General features: G+C 32.1%; 1 protein-coding gene across 1 annotated transcript in view; it reads left to right on the plus strand.

Annotated features, from left to right (window-relative positions):
• LOC132743110 (deleted in malignant brain tumors 1 protein-like) overlaps positions 1 to 1,726 on the plus strand; it is a 180,390-nt gene extending 178,664 nt beyond the window's left edge. Inside the window, exon 25 of the mRNA XM_060731622.1 lies at positions 1 to 1,726. The gene's annotated coding sequence lies outside the window, so the exon portion shown is untranslated.
• Positions 1,727 to 7,662: the final 5,936 nt, after the last annotated feature.

Below are 7,662 nucleotides of genomic sequence, written 5' to 3' on the forward strand. Positions count from 1 at the left end.
GGTTATGGAGTTATATTTTTCCGGGCGAGACTGAAAGATATTAAGCGGGTATAATTTCATACTCCACGTTTTATCTTCAATTTATACTTTGCTTTATTATACAAACATGTATAGCCAATATTAGTTCGCCCCATAATTTTCACAGGTGTATAACTGTATGTCATCAAACATTCAAACAATATGTATGCATTTATATCATTTTTTGTTTTTGAAGCACTTGATGAAAACTTTTACTTTCATCCAATAGGTCCTACAATGTAATGTGCCCTTAATATCATACGATAAATGTATGCAACGTAAAATGTTTAATAGACATAAAACAGTCAAATGATTTGTGTTTCGTGACATGATTGTTGTTAACTACCAAATGAATACATACAAATAGATGTTACTAAATTGTTTAAGACACATATAACAAGCATTGAGTCGAATCAAATTTTCATTCCGATATTTAATATAGAATAATATTTACATAAATAATTTATTGCAAGAATAATGCTTATTGTTCACAAAAAAATAACGCATGAAAAAATAAAATTGTGAAGTTTTGAGATTTCTTCTTGTCAACATGCTCATAAGTAAGCTAAAGAAGTCGAGAACCATCATATTTAGTCATATCTTGTCAATAATTTCCTGTTAATCATGTTACTTACATTTTAGCTCACCTGTCACAAAATGACATGGTTAGCATTTGTGATTACTTTTCGTCCGGCGTCCGTCCGTAAACTTTAACTGTAAACGACATCCTCTCATAAACCACTAAGTCAATGTCATCCAAACTTTACAGAAAAGTTCCTTGGGTGGTCATCTTTGAAAATTGTTTAAACAAATGGAATTCCATGCAGAACTCTGGTTGCCATGGCAACGGAAAGAAAAACACTTAAAATCTTCTTTAAAAGCTCCAAAGTGCTAGAGCTTAGATATTAGCATGCAACATCTGCAAATAGGTCTCTACCAAGTTTGTTCAAATAAAAGCCCTGGGGTCAAAATTGGCCCTGCCCCAGGGGGGTAATTTATTTATGTTATATGTATATAGAAAAATAATCTTCGTTTCTACTATATAGACTTTAACTTAGATATTTGGTATGAAACATTGTCTCGTGGACATCTTAAAAAATTGTTCAAATTATAGTCCTCGGGTAAAAATTGCACCGCCCCGTGGAACATTGATTTACATTATATGTATATAGTAAAAAAAATAAACATAAATATCTTAATCTACAAGAGCTGAAGCTTAGTTTCCATAGCAACTTTAGTCCATAGTGACTTTTTAGCAGCCATTGACGTTTCATAGCAAACTATAAATATTCATAGCAACCAGCAAACATTAACTTTCCATACAACACGTGAATCTACCATTGAATTTCATCGCAGGGAAACCATTTATTTTGCGTAGCAAACAGTGACATCTTATGGAACTGTTGTTTTCACTTAGCAATAGCAACCAGTAACGTTAAACTCTGTAATATCAATTTAAGATTTAGATTTTATATCTGCTTTTATTTATAGTTTACAATATTACTTGTTCCTTGTCGTGGAGAGCATACATATTCAGGTGAGCGATATTAGGGCTATCATGGCCCTCTTGTTTCTTTTATTTTATATAATTTGTGTATATTAGTTAAATTAACATTAGGAAACTTCAATTTTCATTATTGCTAAGCTCGGTCCCTTGTTTACAAAGAAATTCTAAGGGTCAGGAAAAAAATATTACTGATTTTATAAGTTCCCTACCGCTTTAACCACAGGAGACTCTTCTTTACTCTGTTTCTCCGTACGGACACGCGTGATATTATGGAATGAATATCCGTGTTCATGCCGTACAAGCCTGTCTGGGGGGAAAGGGTTGCTTATGGGTTGAAATACGTTAATATGGGTTTTTTTTAGATCAAAGAATATCAAAGAAATAAGCTCGTAACGTCATCTCAGGGAGAACGTCCCCCGTCCGTCTGTCCGGCCTTCTAGGATAATATTTCTGTCACTACGGTAAACTGTACTTTCTCTTTAGTGTCTTTCATTCCGTTAGCTTTTATGATGCTTTTTTTCCTTTATGTGGCTAAAAACAAAGAGGAGATCAATGGTGTAGCCACGTATGTACAGTCTCTTAAGGACGTCCATTCGAAGATTCTGAATCCATTCATAACTAAAAAAAATCACAACAGCTGTGTTGATGACACTTGGAAGGTCTATGCGGATATACGGCCATGTTGAGATTATCCTTATCTATCCGTCTGTATGCATGTTCTTCTTCTATCCAAAGAAAATCTAGATCATGTTATAGCTAAAACGATACAAAAGCTTAATAAATAATGATATGTGGATATTTGGTCATATGGAGTATATGTACATATTTTTTTCTGTATGTTCGTCCGTCTGTCTGTCATTCTGACCATTCAAAGAAATCTAGACGCTACATTAACTTAAAAAGTTTAAAATCTGGGTTGATGATAAGATACTTAGTATGAGAATAGAGGACTATATGGATATTATGAATGTCAATTTAACTTTTTCACCCGTCAGTCCTGCAATGTGTCTGTCTGTCATTCTGCTTATCAAAATAATTCAAAAAGAACAAGGACTATTTTGCTGATACTAGTATTTGGAATTTAGATAATGGGCGATATGGAAATTATATGGATCTTAATTCAACCGTCCGTCATTGTGGTCATTCAAAGAAATGACAATTCTGCAATAACTTAAAAAGTACAAAATTTGTACAAATTAATTCGATTTCCAAAATAGTGCATAAGCATACTTTCTTCCATGTTATATTTTGATAATTAAAGTCTGAGAAAATTCTGCAAAGTCAATTTGTATGGTTTGTGGTATGGAAACAGAAAAAATACTCCAGTAGAGTTCTGCTGCATTGTCAATGACAAGCTCTTAATTTGATATTTGAAACTTTTTGAAAATTTAAGATGGATCCTATTCTTAATCCTGATCCTGATCCTTGAATCTTTGTGAACTCAAAGCCTGTGAAAAAGTAAATAATTATGTGTTTTCATTGTGATGAAGAATTAATCAAAATTGCAAATCTTCTCTATATAATATGTTTAAAATGTTTTACTGTGATTTCAATAGTTTGTCTGTAAATCAATTAGTAGCTTACATTATTCCATTTATTTCCGATAATAGTTGTATAATAGTTATATAAGCAATAGAATATTTCAATACTTATAAATTTCCTTTTGCTTAGCTATATGAAATATTTTTATGAAAATGTCAATGTGTTCAGTGTGTTAACTTAACCTATGCTTTATATATTTTCTATAAGTTACTTGTATGATATGATTTGTGCTTTCTGTAATTCTAATGTAATGAGATGTGAACTTTTAAAATTTAAATTTAAACATCAGTATACGTATCGTTATCTGCATACGTATATTTTTTAGCAATTTACATTATTTAATCATTCCGCAGTCAGAATTTAATAAGTATCATCGCAAGGGTAAATTGTTAAAAATAAACTGTGTCCATTTTCAAGTAACCAGTCAGTTTTAATAAGTTTTGTATGAATTTGTTTCTTTTGCTTTTAGATACTTTGAACATCAGTAAAATTGATTTCGTTTCCAAATTTTGAAAACATTTTGTTAAATAACGAAAACAAAATTGTTTGCTGTCATTCTTTTTTTATATCAATCAAATAGCTTATATTAGTGCATTTTCTTTTCATATTTTTGTATTATACATATTGTTAGATGCGCATAATAATATTTCGTTATTTCATTTTTGTGAAAAATTAATTAATTGTATAAGGTCAGTGTGTTTGATTTACTTGCGATATTTGAGCCTATTCATGCACATAGTAATTGAACTGTCCGTCCGTTTATCTATCTGTTCGTTCGTCCATTTGTCCTTACGAGGTTGACGTCAAACGGCAAGTTCTATATGTACCAATGGCTTCATAATTTACATATTTACTAATCAATACAAAGTACATTATCTTGGCAAGTACAATAACTATGGCTTCAATTTTTTTAGTTATTTCCCATTTCAGAACAAGTCGGCAAGTTTGATATATTTTAAGTTCTAAGTATACTCATGACTTTATATTTCCATACTTACGCATCGATACAAAGTACATGAAATTGCAAAATTATATAGCTGGCATTTATCATGTTATTGCCCTTTTTATCGATTTGAAAATAGAGCCTTGTTTAATTAACCTATTTCGGTAAGTTGAATTAATCTTGAATTTCGCCTAATTTCTTCAATTATTTAATGATATATTTCATATTTGGAAGGTGGTCATTGATGTAAAAAATAAACGTTTGGTCTCATATAGCCTTTATTTTTAAGTTGATGTCTTTTGTGGTTAATACGGGCGTGCCTAGAGAGGTCCTCTTCCTAGAGAGCTTACAGTTAGAGGTCAAGGTCAATGTCACCAATGTCAAACACAGGTTTTGACACTTGTACAGGTGTAAAGTTAATATAATGACTGATGTCTTACATTTGGTAGTAAAGTTAAGAAATCTCTTTCTTCGGATAGAGTTAGGAGTCAGTTTGGATGGGTCACCAGTGCTAAAAAAGATTCATACACTTTTACCTAATCAGCTTTTCATTATGGACAGATTTCTATATATTTGGCAGACAGATAATTTGCATGATTTTCTTTATTTTGATTGTGTCAGATGTCAGTGAGCGAGGCCAATAGTAATAGATGTCTACACATTTGCTTATACAGCTTTTATTTTTATCTGATTATTTCATATTTGAAAGGCTGATTACTTGCATGGTATTCTTCATTAAGATTGAGTTAGGTGTGAGTGGGATCAATGTCACCTGTGCTAAAAATAGATTTCTTTTTACATTTTTTGCCTATGCAGCCTTTATTTATGGACAAATATCTTTCATATTTGGTAGAAGGTATTCTGCCTTTGGATTGAGTAAGGGGTCAGTGGTTCAAGATCAGGGGTGCCAAAATAGATTTCTACACATTTACTTCTACAGCCTTTATTTATAGACTGGTGTTTTCATATTTGATTGGAACATACGTTCAATGGTCCAGTATTGGGAGTCACAAGGTCACTTGTGCTAGCAATAGATATATGACACCTTTTCATACAACCTTAGTAAAACAAATGCCAATTTCTCATATTTACAATATAAGGAACATACTTAAGGTGGTCCTGTAAGTTTGTACACTTGGCTCAAGGTCAATGTCTTTTATTTCTATATATTTGATAAAGTGTTATGGGTCAGTTGAATATTTTTCGACTTCTCCACAAGTCAAAGCAATGACTTGCCAACTCACATTTTCACAATAACAAAATGCCATGACTGTCAAGTTATATAATTGTGTTGACAAATATAGTAGTAATTTTTCTGTCCATATCTGAGTAAATGTGTAAACCTTTTTTTAAAAAAATGTTACCGACAAGAATCTGAGCCGGTGGCATTTGTGTTAAACAAACACGTTATTGTTTAAATCATACATTCTGTGCTTTTTTGTTCTCGAACTTGATAAGGGATGTAATATTATTTGCAATTTTAAGTTTCAGTTAATTTGCCAGTTATTATCTTGCTATAATGTTGTCTTACCAAACAGTAGTGTATGTTGTAAATTGTATTTTTAGCTTACCTTAGCACAAAGTTCTCACAGGTGAGTTTTTGTGATGGCAGTTTTTCCGTCGTTGATGGGCTGTTGCTTGTCGTTTCTCTACAGTCTCTTGAAACAACATCTCCTAAATTATTCAGTGGTTTTGACCAAATTCCACAGGAAATATCATCAGTTGGCTGTCTCAAAAGTTAAATAAATGGTTATAATCTATTTAAGTAGGTCATAACCACAATGCCATGAGTTCAAATATTTGGTTCTCTAAAAAGGTTATATAAATCATGTACCTGAGGTTCGAGATTGACCCCGCCCCTGTGGTCACTTTATGTATTAAGACTTATGTAGAAAATACATGTGTAACATCAATGTCGAAAGCATAGACATGTTGCATGAAGCATTACCTAGTGAACGCTTCAAAAGTAATGTAAGCCATTCTCTTTTTGTGAAAAAGGTCCCGCCCTGGGGGTTATTTAATTAAAATAAAATTTTCTTTAAACAAATCTATTGCCTAGAATTATTTTGTCCAAAGCTTAGATATTTGACATAAACAATAGTTAAATAAATCGTGCCCTGTGGTCAAAATTGGTCCTGTCTTGGAATTTACTTAATTTATAAAGACATATATAGGAAAATACATTTAAGACAATCAGGCAGAAATAATACTGTTTGATATTATTTCTTTAAACTTAGCATGTTGTTAGAATAAAATGACAGAAATATTTTGAATGTAATAAATTGTCGTCACCGATCTCACTTTTGTGTTATGTATAATTATCTGGCCTTAAATCAGAATTTTTTACTTATTTGAGGTAATTTCAAGGGCATTCAGAATAATGTTTTCGATTTGCTGTTGATCACATACATAATTATTACATATATATTTTTTCTGCTACAATTTCAGTTTGAATAAAGGGACTTAAAAGCACATTACGCCTCAGAATGAATAATTTTTTCATCCTTTAGAAAAGTCAAACATTAGATTTATAATGTTAAATTAACGGGTTTAGAACATTTTAAATGCTTATCTCTTGAAGAAAGTAGCGCTTGGTCATAGAAGTATCCGAATGTGAAAATTTAGGTTTTTGACTTCCATTCAAAACTAAATCACTATACATGTATGCTTTACTAATTGTCAAAATGCAACAGATGCAAAAGACTGTTCAGGTATTTGGCCGATGAGTAAGTTTTTTGAAAATACAGGACACACAAAATAAAAAGCTTCTGAGAAATGAAAAATAAAGCCTTTTCGGGGAAAATGGGCTTATAAAATTGGATTAAGAGGGGTAAAAACCAATCCGCTCTTTATTAGTACGAGTACGTAATTGAAATTTCGCACATTGGCTCAATCTGAAGTAATCTACATGAAAGAAACAAAAAAAGACAGGTATTGTTTACCTATATTGTGAATTATCTGTCCTTGCACTCAGCATAAAAAGTCCACTTTCAAGGACAGATAACTCAAAAGCGAGAACGGTGACCCGATTTTTTAATGTTTCAGTTATCATATTCTAAAATTGAAAGATATTCTATTGAACAGTTTAAGTTATGTCTCCCGAAAACGTCATTAAGTCTTTCGCGCTGAAACTACAATACCCGGAGCTGGATTTTTTCTTAGCATTGCCAAGTAGACGTCTACAAAAATAACGGTCCTGATGTTCAGAAATGGTCCGGCCCTGGAGCTCCTTAGCTTACCTAGACTTGTATTTTAAAGATATCTTGCTAAACTTATTGTTGAATACTCAAATGTCCAGATCCTAGATATGTGGCACGTAGCTTTACTTTGTGGCCCACTTCACCACTTCAAAATCATGACAAGTGTGCAAAATTTTCTCTGTCACTTGGCTCATTTTTATATAAACTTTTACAGGAAAAATTATATAAATCTTTCTTGTGGATAACTACTTATAAAGTCCAACTAATAGTTGTATTGCATAAACATTTTAGTGACCCTGAACAAAAGTTAGCTCCATCATGCCACATAAACGCATCTTTTTCTCCGATATATTTGGAAAGTAGTATCACTTTGATGTTCCCTATAATCATATAAGTCAGTTTCTCTGGAAGGTCAAAATTGGTTCCGTTCCGGGAGGTCCAGACAGCTGTTG

The sequence above is a fragment of the Ruditapes philippinarum genome, unplaced genomic scaffold, assembly GCF_026571515.1.
Source record: "Ruditapes philippinarum isolate M1 unplaced genomic scaffold, ASM2657151v2 ctg981_1_1_1_1, whole genome shotgun sequence".
Taxonomy (NCBI): domain Eukaryota; kingdom Metazoa; phylum Mollusca; class Bivalvia; order Venerida; family Veneridae; genus Ruditapes; species Ruditapes philippinarum.